Consider the following 17,056-nt stretch of genomic DNA (forward strand, 5'->3'; position numbering starts at 1 on the left):
AATTAGCAAAATGGGGAGAAAAAGTTGACTTTTTTTCAGAATTTTCAAGAAAATGCTTTTCCAATTTCAAGATTGCATGTTCAGTGTCTTCTCATTCATAGATATACATGAAACTAAATAAACAGTGTTAATAAAGATTTGCAATAGTTTTAAAGCCAATTCTTTAATATTTGTCTATATATCGTTCTAGAACGTGTCAAGGGCACCCATATAGGGGGGAGGCAAGTGAGGGCTCAAGCTCCCCTTACAAATTAGAAATTCCTTGCTTTCAGTACTTTTTCTTTGCAAAAATGTAAAAACATTTCTTCTCCAGTCATTAATGAATAAGTTATTAAAAATGACAAATTTTAATGACTGTAATTTGTCCTGAAATCGGTTTCCATGGGGAAAATATCCTGCTAAACCATGGGCGGAATTGTCTGAGGCCCCCCCCCCCCTCATAATTTTGCATATGGGCGCCTATGGAACGTGTATATTTTGCTATGTCTTTATTAATATGCAATATAATAAGGATTATTCCACAGAAAACAGGAAATTTTATATCATAAACATTCTCTTTTAAAAATGATGTAAACTAAGTTTTTTTTTTTCTTTTTTTTTCTTTTTTTTCTTTTTGAGCAACAATAAGACTTCAAAGATGGCTATCATCAGATGAATCTCGAGTAGCTAAAACGTATTCATTTCAGAGTAATCATACTTTATTTTTACATCGATTCAGATATTTCTGATGTTAGAATTAAAAAAAAAAAAAACCTTATTCATTTTATGCCTTACTTTTAGGATTTTACTGGCAGTACAAGTTGTTTTATTACAAATCAAAGTTATCGTAAATTCACGTCTCACACGTGACAGAATGAAAATAAGTTATGAAATTGATACACTGTAAAAACGATTCAGAAACGTTTCTCGAAAATAATGGGCAGCTGATGTGCCCAATTTCTGCCAGTAACATATCTCACAAAGGCCAGGAATGTTTTGATCCAAATAACAATAACCTTCCTGAAATTATCCTGGAATCTTTCTGAAGAATTCAGTAATTTTCCCAGTTAAAGTCAATTAAAAGAAAACTTACGTGGGTTCAATATAATAGTACAGCTTCTTCTTGATTTACCAAGAAAGTTCCAGAAGCATTATTGCAACTAGGACCAATGCTAAGACAGAATTGCAAACACCTCTCGTGTTTGAAATGCTGCAGAACCCAGAGACTCATTTGCTTCTTTTGGAAGCTTAATTAAGCCTAGATGGGCCATACTCAAACTGACACCGATACACTTAATATATATACGCTCAGTTAATCTTTAAACTGGGAGCTAAAAATATTTTTCACAACAGTGAGAGGTCTGTATTCGTGCAACTAGAAGCAATTCATGAAACTTTTTAACAATGATACTTGATTTTCTCAAGAAGTGGATGAAAACCATTGAAATCCCGAAATGTTACACTAAAATAATCAGCAACGTTTCGGAATTTTTTTTACAGTGTACTAAACTAAGAATCAAAACTTGAAATGATGATGGTTAATAAGTGACCTTAATATGTATAAACGTTTCCAAAAATATTTATTACTAATTACTAAGCTGAAAGTGTTTTTTAAATAATCAAAGTTGTCCCGACATTCAGGGCATTTCAAACAAAAGTAGACCTGAATAAAGATACATGAGTTTCAATACTGTTTTTATTTGTAATCTTTTGTTTTATACGGAGAGGTAGTTTTATAGTTATAAAAATCAAACTATCTTTAACGGAAGCATTTTTTAAAAATTATTAAATAAGAGTAAATGATGACAAATAATTATATTTTCAAAATTTTTTCGTTTTCGCATTAAACTTGATTTTGATTTTAAAACATAGATGCCTTCAAAAAGTTCTAGCAAAATGAAAATAAAGAGAGAAAGTTGAGAAAAAAGAAAATCTATATTTTCAAAAAAAAAAAAAGATTGTTGAAGAATATCTAAATTAAACAAAATGAAGCTGCAACATAGAAAATTTGTGTAAATCTTTAAAAATATGAGCGAGACCCGAGACAGAAAAAGAATTACTTTGGAAATATCCCAAAGAAAGAAATTATGCAGAGTAATGGACCTTACTCTGAGTATATGTTAAAATTTCTTTGTATACTCGCAAAAAAGTATGCAGAAAACCTTTTACCTGGAAGTATTTTGCTACTTTTCATGGTAAAGGAGTAGTTGACGACGTGAGATGGTAACTCAAAGAAACTTGTTCGTCGAAAAATAATAAGTATGAACTAAGAATGGGAACAATTGGGGATTTTTTTTTTTTTCGTTTTTCCAATGGCTTAGCTAAAAGAGAATAGGGGGTCATAGCCCCCCCCTCCCATGAAGCAACAAAAAAATATGTATGAACACACATGCAATGGCCTGAAATTGCGCTTTTCGGCCTTTAATTTCGAAAATTTTCATATGACCCCTCTCCCCCATGAAACATTTCTCTCTATGCCACTGCCACTCTAATAGTTTCCTTTTCTAAAACAACCTCTTTTTGTTTCCATTAAAAAAACCATAATGCTTTATTTTTTCCTCTTGAAACTATTTCCCTTCAGGAACCTAATACCACATTGGTCCTTTTCCTAGAAATTCCTAAAAGGTTTGCTAGAAGACTTAATTCAGGTCAGTTTCATACTTCTTTCCAGAAAAAACTCATTATCCCTGATTGTTTCCTTCATGAGCTAGTGACATATTGTTTTTGTGGAAACAGAGGTTCCACGCCTACTTCTGAGAATATCTCCCTCCTTTTCCGAGCGTTATAGGATGTTTATTGTTTAGTATTTTCCTGTACTTCTGAAAATAAAAAACTGCTACGGTCATTTCACATTTATTCAATGAACTGAAAATTTGTTTTGAAAACTAGAAAAGTTAACACATCCTTCTTGAAAAGTTTTTAAAAAGCTATTACGGTCATTCACATTTATTCAATAAACTGAAAAATAGTTTAGAAAACTGGAAAATTTTTAAAACAGCAGTCCTGAAACCAGTTATTGCATATAGTAGCAACAAGACATAGAGATGAATCATGTTGAAAAATAAGTTTTTCATTATTGAGGCTAAGAAGACATTCTTTTTGGGGCAAATACAGAGGTTGGCCAAATTATTGTACTCAAACTAGGTTATCTGTTTTTTTTTTTTTATACATAGTTTTATTATTTGAATACATTTTAGTTTATTTTAAAGTTTAAAGTTTATTCTGGCAACATTACTTTTTGTTCTTTTTAAATATTTTAAATGTATAGACATCAGTGTCAGTGTCCGTTAAAATTTCAAGTTACAAGCTTCTTCTTGGAGTGGGATTTTTGGAAAAAATTAAAGATTTTATATATAATACTAGGTAACTCAAGTGGACATATCATGCATTGAAAGCATGCAACACCGCATCTAAGTCAGGATAGTAGCAAAAGGCGGAGTTACTAAATATTAAATAATTATTTTTTTACCCATTTATGGTATCAATCAGAAGGTATTTTACGTTTAATATGTTTAATTCATATTTTAAATAAAGTTTAAAATGTGTTCAAATAATAAAACTATGTAACAACAATAAAACTGCAGAAAAGTTTGCTTAATCATAATAATTTGGCCACCTCTATATATTTACTCTTAAAAAACATTTTTTTTCGAAATAATCATGTAATTTTTACCACATCTTTTCCTCTCATGAAAGACTTGATCTGACTCACTTACAGGCTGTTTAACAACAGGTGTTATGTAAACAGCATAGAAATACATATTCTCATATTCTTTTCTTTATGTTTTTATGCCATCGCTCCCAAAGTAAGTAGATTTTGGTTTTATTACCTGTAACCACAATGTGTTATTGTTTTGTTAGATATTATATTATTGTTTGTTAGAGGTAATGTTATCGTTTGCTAAAGATTATGTTATTGTTTTGCTAGAAATATTCTCGTATTCTTCTCTTTGCGTATTTTTTACCATCGCTCCCGAAGTAAGTAGATTTTGGTCTTATTACCCGCAGCCGCAATGTGTTAGTGTTTTGCTTTCCCGTTCGCATGAGTTTTTCCCCAGTTTGATCATTTAAACGTGTGTTATTGTTATGATTATTTTTTAATGACTTTTTTACACAATTCTTGCCGTCAGATCATTATTTTCAGAACAGGCCTCTTATTTAACTTCACTTTTATTGCACTATTTCACTAATGTACATTAACGCAATGCAAATGATAAATATTAACCCTTAACTGGTGTGGTATGGTGAAGATACTTATATATTATTTCTCTAGCCTGTTTTTTTTTTTTTTTTTTTTTTTTGTCGGTCCGTGAGATCTTCCTTATTTTTTTTAATGAAATTCCATAATTTACACCTCTTTTTAAAGCTTATTGAGCCGGTTAATGGCAAAAAATCGACCCATGGTTTAAAAATGTACCGCTTATCTTAAATTTGAGATTTAAAATCATCTAAGAAGAGCTTCTTTGATGGATGCGTCCATTAATGAATTACAAATTTCCAATTGGATTGTCGGCAGTGCGAGCCAGGTAGCTCTGTCAGTAGAGCATTTGACTTTCTACCGAATGGTCCTGGTATCGAGCCTCTGTTCGAGTGATCTGCAGCTGATCACTCGAACAGTATGCATTTTGCCTATACGATCTTATGCGTTAAAATTAATGCAGCGGGAATGTTCTTCGCTTTTTTTGACTACTGGATCCAACTTTCATTAGGCATACTGAACTATGACAGATTATGCATTTTTAAATCATTATCGCTATGCTGTTTGTGTGTTATTGAGTCCTGGAATTTTCCATGTAACGAATTTGAATTTTTACATAGGGTGTTTTTACGTGATATTTTTTCAGCAGGATGATAAACTTTCCAGCACGAATGCTTCGTACGGGTCATTATCTCTTCTATATGTATACTCACCATGCTGTGTTTATCACTACTATATTCAAACAGCATTTTAACGTATTACGAATATCACATTTGGTCTTGCAGCACAGGTCCTGTTTGCCTAATTGGACCAGCCCGTTATTAGGACCCTTACCAACGTTATTCAATTAACCGGAACCGACCGTAATCCTTTTACTGTAAAATACTAAAAATTACTTAGCTACATGATCGATAACAAAAAAAAAAAAGGAAAGAAAAAATCGACTCTTTAAAAAAATATATATATATGCATACGTATATTCATTGACATCTCTGCAAAATTGCAAATTTTCTTAAAGATAAAGCATTTTTCTCTAATTAAGATTTTTTTTAAGTAGTTGGCTCATGAAGAGTAGAAACATGGCAGCAAAAAAAAAAAAAAAAAAAAAAAAGAAAGAAAGAAAAATCGTCTCTTAATATATATATATATATAGGAAACATTAAAACGGAATAAAAAATTTATGTTCTTCACGGAATTTTTGGCGCTTTTTCGGTTTTTTTTTGCCGAAGATTAAATGACTGGATCAGCGTCGCGATCTGAAAATCGATTAATCTTTACACCATGCAACTTTCGAAGAGCGATGCTTGTTGCGCAGGTGCCGTCAGCACACGTGTAGAAGTTTGATTTTCTGAACTTAACGGTTTAGTTTTCATGCAGTTTGTGGCTTTTTTTTTTTTTTTTCTTTTCTTTCTTTTTTTTTTGCGTTCTTGGAATTATAAATTATATAAAAAAAAAAAAAAAAAAACAGAAAATCGGAAACTTTTGGACCCGCTTTCGTAGCATCGTAGTTTAAAGCTGTAATACGTAGAAAGTACGATTTTTTTTCGTAGCAGTTGGCAGCTTTGAATATATATATATATGTATATATATATACATACATCTCTGTAAAATTTGCTAATTTTGCCAAAGATATATTTTCTTTAATTAAGATTTTTTTAAGAAGTTGGCTCATGAAGAGTAGAAACATGGCGACGCTTAATTTCTGATTCTATAGATAGTCAAAAGCGAAAACTAAACTTTCACCCTAGCTTCAGTAATTACACCATTCATTCTAAATACGCGCTCAAAATCGGCATTTTTTACCTAAGCAGCAAAGTTAGATATACGACATTCCGAGGTATATTAACCCCAAAGAAAATCTTAAGAATCTTTCACATTATTCCAACTTAAGATAGCAGCTCAGACACCTATGAATAATGCAACTAAAACAGGTGATTAGCATTCTAAGAAAGAAGTTCAGTGAAAACAATCTTTCTCGAGAAAAGACAAATCTATGGCAATCTTCAGCTGAACAAATAACTTTCTTTTGGATTCCTGAACCAGTTTGAAGATTAGCGTTGGAGATAACGGATAAAGCCAATACTATCAAATAGTGGTGCCGGCTAAACTTGTGAAGATATTAATATTTGATAATACAGTTGAACCTCGATAATCAGGCAATTTTTATCCGAAACTCTGGATTAACCGAAGTCCTCTCTTCTTTTCTTTTTTTCAAAATTCCGTTTTTTTAAGTGAAACTTTCCGTTACACGGATTTAATTTTTGTAGCATCAAAAAAAATTTGCGACTTTGAATCTTTCAAGTGTTTTGAAAAATGTTTGGTGTGACTGGAGCAAACAAACGACTGCAACGCTGCTGAGCTAATAACTATTAACCCCTTTCCACTAGCTCCCGTCAAAATCACGAGCAATATTACAGCATCGTCAAAAGGTTAAAGAAGCTCCGTCAAAAAGTTGCAAAATACAGAATCGAAACTGCAAAAATAAAAGTCGGGTAATTATATATATTTCCCATGTGTTAAATTCTTCTTCTTTTTTTTTGGTATATCACTTTCAATAGGTAATTAGAAACAAAATACGCAATTGAAGATAATCTCAACATCAGAGGCGCCCCGAACTTAAATTTTTGTTCCGGCGGAAATTCTCAATTTGCCAAATGGAGCTCCAAGTTTTGCCAAATGATGATACTTTTGCCGAATGGATTTCTAAATTTTGCAGAATGATGATAGTTTTACTGAATGGAACTCCGAATTTCGCCGAATAATGATAATCTTGCCGAAGAGAGCTCCAAATTTTGCTGAACGATTATAATTTTGCCGAATCGTCTGACAAAATTTGCCAAAAAAGGAAATTTTCGGAATCTGACAGTCACCTCCCATCGGTCTGCCCCTGCTCAACATATAAGCATTCTCGATTATCCAAAAATTTCGAATATCCCAAGGCAGCCGGTCCCAATTACTTTGGATAATAATTTCTGCACTTAAGTAATTTCTGTACAGATTGTCAGTGGAAATTATTCGGCTTTACAGAGGATCGTTTTATCTCTACAAGCTATTTCACTCATTGAAAATTGCGAAAACGCTTTAAAAATTGAGTCGAGCGTATTTTCTCGATTTGCATTCTTAATAAAAATTTAGCATCGTGGAAAATGGAAAAAAAATAGCAATTGAAATTTTAAAATATTACATTTCAGGGTTTTGTAACTATTTTTAAACGTGAAGTTTGTCGAAACATACTAAATGTTAAAAACCAAAGAGCCCACTTCTTCTTTCTTTATCATCTTCCATTTCATTCTTAAAAAATTTGTTTTTTTAAGGAACAGTATTATTTCCTGTAGTCTTCACTATTTTCGTATTATTCACTCGTCCAAAGAAATTCTAACTAAAATCATTTTCATTTATTTGTAAAAAGAAATTTAGATTTAAGAAAAACGACTTACTTTCTACAAGTGATTTCGTTACATGTCATATCTATACTGCCATAGGCAGGTAAAGGGCAGTAACTGCAAAATTTTTCGTTTTTTCATTTTTTTCTTTTTATTTTTGTCATATATTGTACGTTAGCTTTATTGTATAAGCTTGCTTATTTGGTTTCGACTGAAATAAAAATTTCGAAAAAAAGTTTTAATTCCAACATTTCTTTATTGGTAGTATTGAATCCAAAACGCGTTTCTTCAAATAAATCGAAAACTCATTTCTGTAGATACTGCCGTTTACCTGCCCACGGCAGCATAGCCCAATAAACAATTCATCTCATAGACTTATTAATCGAAATTGAAACTCACGCTATCTTGCAAGTAATTACAAAAATGTGTTCCTGTTTGCATTAAAACAATTCAAAACTTGAATGAAAAACGTACGAAACAAGTAAAAAGTGAATCTTTAATATTTAAAAAAAAAACATACCCTGAATAGTACAGTCATGGACAAAAAAAAAAAACTTTTTCGTGTTTGAAGACTATTCACATTAGACTCACATGAAATGTGTTAAATTTTCAGAAACCAATGTAATCTATTAAATTCAGTTATTACAGTGGCCGCCGCTTATATGAATCACGTTTATTTTGAACAGTTTTGATTCCATAAAGCGGCTGATTCAATAAAGCGGCTAGTTCAATAAAACTGAATTTTGTTCTGTTTTTAAATATTTTATTCAATAAAGCGACTGATTCAATTCACCGGCGTCCACTGTAATACTTTCCACAATTTCACACAATAAATAGAAGCCACATCGTATGGAAAACTCGTAAGTTGGACGCAAAAATGTTCCATGGAGCTAAAACGCAAGATTTCCAACATTTCCAACCACATAATTTGATTTCTGATTTCGTATAACAGCTATTTCCGATATTCCATGATGGGAAAAACAAATTGTGCCTCAGTTATATATTTTCTAAACTCGTCTGCTTAATTTATGATACAAAAAAATTCTAAATACGGTAAAAACACTTATTTTCGCGAGCTGCAATTTTAGTGAAAATGAAGATATCGGTAATTTTGAGATCAGAAAATTTCGCGAATTTTATATGAGCAAAACCGAGAAACGGAAATCTGTCACGGAAAAATATTTCTCTTTAAGACAGAAACTTTGCTTGATTACAGTGAGCTCACAAAAATCGCGAAAATAATTGCTTTTACAGTGGCATATCTCCCCATCCCAATTACACTCTGTTTTGCATCATTTTTTGCAATACTTAATTTCGGAATATTAATATCAAAATGTGTGTTTTTAATAGTGATCCGCTGTACATGCTCAAAAAGTTTTGTTTTAATACTGTCGTGGGAAAGTAAAAGGCAGTATTTGATTTTTTTTTTTGCTTTTTTTTGAGCAATCACGATTGCTTATTGTTCTCATTTGACTGTTTTGATGGCCTTTGATTTTATTTTCCCACCGCCACCCTCCGCACCATCACCGTCGACCGGATCCTCACGATGCTGCTCCTATAGCGAAAGCCGTCTCCAGGTTGCATCCATGTCTTACACACACGCGCATACATACACAACTACACACACACATACACAAACACATACACACAACTACCCACACATTCATGCCTGCACACAGACACAAACACATATGCCTACACACACATACACATACCCTCCCCCCCCAACCACAAACATTCATATACACAACTACCCACACACTTATGCCAGCACACAGACACTTACAAACATGTCTACACACACATACACATACCCCCTGCACACACACACACAAACACACATACCCCCCACACACAAACACACACGCCTACATACACACACTCGTGATTGCGAAAAACATAATTTGAATTCAAGATGTGAAAATTCAAATTATTTTTTTATTTTATTTTATTTATTTATTTATTTATTTATTTATTTATTTATTTATTTTTTTTTGCATTTTTGACAGCTGTTGTATGTACAAGCTTCCTTATTTGGGTTCCCCTGAAAATAAAGCATGAAAAATGCGTCAACTTCCAACATTTCACTATTGTTAGTATAGAATCCGAAACGCGTTTCTTCAAATATCTCAAAAACTCATTTCTGCAAGATACTGCTTATACCCTTTACCTTCTCACGGCAGAATACTTTTTTTACACTTAGTGAATATCCTTTAAAAAAAGGGGTAAGGGGGGAGGGCGAACAAAGGAAGTTTACAGAAATGGTTTAAAGTTTTAGAACCGTGTTAGATTTTTTTTTCTTTTTTGTCTACTATCGTTTTAAGCAAAAACAATTTCGGTGAATCTATAAAACTGAAAATTGTTTTTTATGCAGACTTCTTATTGTTTTTCTTTTTACGAATTATCTTATAATATTTAAACTATTACTCAATTTAGTTAAAGTAATGAAATATTTGTTCAGTGTAAGTCTTTTTCTTTTAACATAAGGAAATAATTAGGTTTTCGAAAGACATTGTTTGTTAGCGTGTCTATCCCAAAATTTACCCTCATGAACGATTTAGAAACAGTCATACACTTACGTAATGTCTGGAAAACATTATAAGTATAAATATTTGACCCTAGCTTAAAGGATACAGGAAAGTTTTCAAGCATTTGATTTCATAAAGTCTAGACTTTACATAGTATTAAATATTCTGAGAAGGTCTGAAGAGAAAACTAGAAAATCATAATATTAAATATGTTTTTCGTGAGTAAAGTAATGAGTTACAGACTTTCCTCGTTTTTGATTTGCTCAATGGCTAAGAACCTCAATGGGCTGTACTGTGCCAAACTCAGGTTATTTTGTTTGGTATCTTTTCGGCATTGAGCACCTTAGAAGAAAGCTGACGTCCCGTAAGATTTCTATGGCTGACTGTCATGAGTTTTCGCATTGAATAGAAGAAAATCAGGAAAACTCCGATCAGGCAACTCGATAAATAATAAATAAATAAATACCTTTGTGCAGAAAAGTAAAAAAAAAACAGAAAAACAGAATCAATAACGTCCACAATCGCACTAAGTCAATATCGTCCTACAGCAACCACCTTCCTCTCCTCAATTCTTAAAACCAGGGCTTTGAACCGTAGATTTTTTTTCGTTTCGATTTTTGTCTCGGCTCAACTTTAAAAAAATGGATCGGTTTAGTCCCGGTTTTTATTCCGGATTTTACTCAAAAAAAAAAATGTATCGGGATAGTTTCGGTTTTTGTTCCGGTTCAACTCAAAAATATGTATCGGTTTAGTTCCGGTTTTCGTTCCGCTAAATATCACGGTTTTCGGTTCAGTTTCAAATGAATAATATTATTTTATGTTTATTCTTATTTGTATTAAAAAAGTGATTCTATCACAAATGTAGCAATTAGCGTGCAACATCGATGACGAAACATCGATACTTCAAAGCATTGATGGTATCGATACATCGACCCCAAAACATCGATGTTTTGAAACGTCGATGTTCTGAAACATCGAACTTTTTAATGTATATTCCCGCATAATAAACTATAAAAAAAATAATTCTGGAGCTAAATTCACAGTAATCAATTTATAATTTTAGGAACATTTTGGCGCTGTCAATGAAAAACCATTAATAATGATAATTAATTATTAACCTTCTAAATTAAGTACTTCAAAGGGATAAATAACTTATGCATTTAGAATACAAAAAAAAAAAACACTAATTAATTAGAATTTTAATGAAAAACTAGTCGACCCGTGCGGAACTCCGCACTGCACTTCGAATTGTTTCATAAGGCATTTCGCTCTTAAAAAATTTCAAAGAAAGAACTTCATGAAGAAAAACCGAAAAAAGTAAACGGAAAAAAGTAAGCGCACAAGAGAAGGCATGTAATTTGAAGACATCCAGTAACAAAACCTCGTTAAATACAACGTTGTGATAATTTGATCATCGCTCACCTTTTGGTTGTACGTATTTTCAATTCAAAAATAAATATCATTAAATGTGTGGCTGAGTGACTTGTGAAAAATCAGTAATTTTGCATGTGAAAAACAGGTTGTGGCAAATACAGTCCTGCCCATGTGAGCATCTGACGGAAAAAAAAAGCAACATTAAAGAGATATTTATTTTAAAGGATTCGAACTGGCGCCATTCTGATTAACAGCACGACACTCCAATAAACCTAGGAATTTGCCCTTCCTTTCCGAATGCTATTCATTGAAGGAAGCGTAATATAAAAACAGCAAAGAAGCTTTTTGCCGAAAAAAAAAATAAAATCATGCGTATATGTTTTGTTATTAGTTAGCATAATACGACTTAAAATTATTCGTAAAACATGGAGTTTAATTACAGAATGAGGAAGATCTCACCTAGCTATTGAAAAAAAAAACATTCTAGAGAAGTAATAAATTCGATTGAAATTAAGTGTTTTTATTTTTGAATATTGAACAATTTCCCGTAGCAGGCTGCTTTAACCGTTACGACTCAAATGCCCGCACATGTTTCTCTTTTAATCGAACAGTTAAAATTCAAAACCAAAACCAGTTGAACTGAGTCCATTTTTCAAGTGTAATTTTTCGAGCGTAGACAAAATGTTTTTTTTTTTTTTTTTCAGCCGAAATCAGAGGTGTATAAAATGATTTCTTACTAATGAAGTTGATAATAACTTTAATGTTTTATATCGTATTCGAATAAATAATTAAAGGTTTTTTTGGATGAAACTCGTAATTTCAATTTGACGTAGTATTTTTTCATTTGTACAAAAGGTCGAAAACTGATATTGGAAACATATACATTTCAGTATACAATGAAAATGTTTTTCTGCACAAAAAGGATTCCCTTGAGGTACATCTAATACTCTTTTCATGCTTACATTATGCTTAGTGGTCTGGACGGAGTCAAAGCGTTTTTTAAAAAAAAAGAAGAACACCCTTCGATTAACAGTCATCTATCTGAATGATAAATGTAGCCTGCATAAAGAAGTCGAAACACCAGGTAGCATTCGCATTGCATTTATTTTATTACGTGTGTTATCTGTTGTATGTTATAAATACATGTAATGCGTAATACTAATATAAAATTGTTATTATGTCGGACAGCCCGGGCTTGCCCGAAATTCCGATAGTTTATAGCCGAACGCTCTACCGAAAAAAACTTATCATTTTACCCGAAAAACACAGTCCAGTGCTTTTAAGCTTTATTAAAACACACATACACACACACACAAGTTAATTTTATTTTTTTTTTCCTTTTCTAAAGCGACGCAAAAAATTGGAAAATTGTATTACAACTTTGCTTTAAAAAAATCTGCATAAGAACTACAGGTTGCATCAAGGTTTTGCAACAGTAAAGGGGGTTTCCGAAAATTTGATTTTTAGACTGTAAGTCTATTTTTGTCATTAGCCATCCTGATAAGTTTTAAAATGGGGGGGGGGGGGGGATTTCTTCAAGAGATAAGCAAGATCTCGCATACTGACAGAAAAATAATCCACACAAATAATGTATAAGATAAGATATTGAAGAGAAGTGTTTTTATTTTTGAAAATTTTTACAATTTGTTATCGCAGGCTGCTTGACCCGTTATAGCTTAGGTGGCAGCACGTGTTCATCATTTAACAGCACGGTTAAAATACAAAATAATTTGAACTAAGTGCTTTTTTAAGCGTAACTTTTCGAATGTAGTAAAAATGAGATAGGATTTTTGTTTTTTTGCAAAAAGAAGAAAAATATATATATTACCCTTCAAATTGAGGTAGTAATTTTTTTATTTGTGCAAAGAGTCAAAAACTCATTGGAAGAATCAATATTTCAATATACGATTTATAATAGTTTTCTGAAAAAAAAACCAATTCCATTGTAGTCTGAAATCTTAAACCTGATATTTATATTTTAGCTAACATTATGCTTTAATTTTCTTACCGGAGCCAAAGCTTTTTAAAAGAAAAAAAAACCTTACCATTAAGAATTAATTTAGCTTCATGCTGAATCAAGTTTTCATAACAGCAAGGAGCGTTCCCATCTCATTTATTCTATTCCCTCAAATTTGTTATTCATTGTTATTAAGTGATCTTGTAATGCCAGATATTCTTCCAATTTTTTGATGCAGATTGTCCGGACGTGGGCCCGAACACGCATTCTCCTGGTTACCAGTCGAACGCTCTGCCGATCAAGCTATTCAGCTTTGTCGGGGACAGTGCAAGTTAAAAATATAAATATAACCGAAAACCTCATTCTGGTTCTTTAAAAGAGGTTTTTTTTGCCCGAAAAAGCAATTTTTAGACCGTGGGTCTATTTTTCGTCAGTAGCCTGCACGATTAGCTTTAAAATAAGGTGTATATCAAAGAAATCTATCAAGAATTGAGGAAAATCTTGCGTAGAAACCAAAAAACGGCTACAGAAATAATATATAAGGATACGAATCATTTCGAGAAATTTGTCATTCGAGAATTTTTTCAAAATTGAATCCATGACGCAGTTCAAGATTAAATTGGTACGATATGCTATTTCTCCTAATGCTATGGTTTTGCTGTTAGAAAGTTTGTTTGCTAGAAAGTTCCAAGGAGTTTCTTTCTCTTTTTTTTGAGCAATCACGATTGCTTATTGCTTTCATTTGACGGTTTTGATGTGGTATCATTTTATTTTCCCGCCAGTACCCTCTGCAGCATCACCGTCTACCGGATCCTCACGATGCTGCTCCTCTAGCGAAAGCCATCTCCAGGTTGCGTCAATATCCTACACTTACACGCATACATACACGCACGAACAAACAAACACATACACACATACATACACCTACACACATACACAAACACATACACGCATACATACAGACACCTACACACAACTACCCTCATACCTGCACACAGACACAAACACATATGCCTACACACACATACACATCCCCCCTACCCACAAACACTCATACACACAACTACCCACACACTCATACCTGCACACAGACACAAACACACGCGCCTACATACACACACACACACACACACTCGTGATTGCGAAAAACATAATTTGAATTCCAGATGTCAAAATTCAAATTAATTTTTATTATTATTATTATTTATTTATTTATTTTTCATTTTCATTTCTTACAAGGTGAACAAGAAGATAACAAGTTCATAATTTTCTCACTTAATTGAAATGATTCTTTTTAGTCCACATACACAAATACAAGTTCATCTTTTATGTTAATTACTGATTCTAATTATCCATGCACACCTTCGATTTCATAGCTACTCCTATGGCATATAATGCTCCGTAGCTCAGTGATCATGATTATCAAACAAAAGTGATTTTGTTCAAACATGCTCTGTGTTTTTTTACACAATAGTTTAAATAATTTTATTTATGATATCGAGAAAATAACTAAAAACTATATAATGAGATAATTACTTATCCCTTAAGAGTACAAGCCCCAAAAGCGCACGTAAAGTACGGTCCGGGCTTCCACTGGGTTTGATTCTGAAATGATATCGCTTTTCTGTTTTTAGTACTAATTTTTGTTCTAAAACCAGGACTTAATTTCTAACAAAAGAAATGTGGGACCCCTATAAGCTTGAAAACTTATGTTCATATGCAAGTAGTCTGAATTCTATCTAATGTGTAAAAATCTACAGAAAATTGAAAAGAAGCACAAGTGAGCTCCCAAGCAAATTAAGCTCTGATGAAAAGTAATATATATAGCTCCAAACCTAAAATAAAATAAAATGTTACAAATGTAAACATTTCTTCATTGCGTAGTAGTTTTAAAAGTAAAATAAAGCAACCATGGGCAGAAGAAGTCAGTTGTAAATTAATGTGATACACTCGTATATGGACTATGTTATTTACAACCATGTCAGAAACAATAAGAAAAGTGGCTTTTTTTAACAAATGACTTACAGTAATATGTGTAATATGTTTTCTCAATTTCATTGAAAACACTTTAAATAAATTAAATAATAATAACAAGTAATGTTAAAGAGAGTTTGTACGAGATACCCTCTTAATTTTTTATTTATTTTTTTTTAGTTGTATTTGGCGTTAAAAGTAAATTGAAATCATTTTATGACGTCGGAAATGTATCTTGTTTCTAAAAATTCTTATTTTTTCATTAATGGATTGCAATTGTAACATTAAATCAATATATATTCATTTTTGAGCAATAGAGACGAAACGGAACCCGGAACTCCCACTTTTTAAAGTATACTATCAGAGCTCAATAACTATTTAATAGCGCTTAAAAAAATATTTCGTTGCTTCTGAGCAATACTTCAATAAGACCTATAATTTACAATTTTTTATTAATTATTAATACATTAGTTAAAGAATGGTTTTTTGATTTGCTAACATCCAAAAGGCCTTAAATTAGGTAAGAATGCTTGTTGCGTGGGCCGCTTGCCTTAAATATTAAGTGAATGGTGTCTGCTATCGATCTGCGAGTGAAATTAGTCTTTACCGTCTCTTTTCTCTTTTTAGTCTTTTCTTTCACCATACAATACAATGTTTCGCAGGAAAATGCATATTTAACATATTATTCTGTGAAATATCCCAGTGTATTAAGGCTATATACGGGGAAAATATTTTTATATTTTGTGTTCAAGGGACTTTTTTTTTATATTTTAATTTTATCCTCAGGCACATAAGAAAGTTTCAGCTAGTTATGTATCAATTTCAACTTCTGGTCTTGATGTGGGATATTTTTCATTATAACTTTAAAATATTTCATTAGGTACCTAAGTCCCTTCTTAAACATTTTTAAAACATAAAAAATAGCTCTGGGATTTGTACACATTATCGTTTTGATTCGGTGTCATTTTCGCAAATTTAGAGCACCTGCAGTTTCCCTTCCTTCATCACTATCTTTAAGAAAACCTGACTAATATGCCGGATACAGTGGCGCCCCAATGGGAGGTCACGGGAGTTCACGTTTTTCAGAAAAATTTCCTTATTGGGCAAATTTTGATTGACGATCCGGCAAAATTATCATCATTTGGCAAAATTTGGAGTTCTATTTCGAAAAATTATCATCATTCGCCGAAATTTGGAGTTCCTTCAGCGAAATTCTATTATATTCGGCAAAATTTGGAGTTTTGTCCCATTCGGTAAATTGAGAATTTCTGCCCTCCCAAATGTTTAAGTTTAGGGAGATGGCCGAATTATTGACGACGTCACTTATGTTGACGCATCACGTGCCCCAAAGATACAAAATACACATTATTTATGCATTGTGTGGGTTTTACCGATTTTTTATTTAGAAAAATTTCTCAATTCTTGCTCTGGATTTTTGCAATACGGATTTGAGAGAGTCTAATGTACCTTCATATTGTCGTCTCAACTTTAATATTATTAACTATAGCGTTTTTATAATATGAAACCATTTGTAATCTTCCTCGTCAGTCGTGTCAAATCTTGACATTTTAAATTTGAATAACTGGGAACTTTTCCTTCCATTTGGTTAGAAAGAACAGAAACACAGGGAGTTAAAAATCTGAACCATCCGCAATGAATGAAA

The sequence above is a fragment of the Uloborus diversus genome, chromosome 10 (assembly GCF_026930045.1).
Source record: "Uloborus diversus isolate 005 chromosome 10, Udiv.v.3.1, whole genome shotgun sequence".
NCBI classification, from domain to species: Eukaryota; Metazoa; Arthropoda; class Arachnida; order Araneae; family Uloboridae; genus Uloborus; species Uloborus diversus.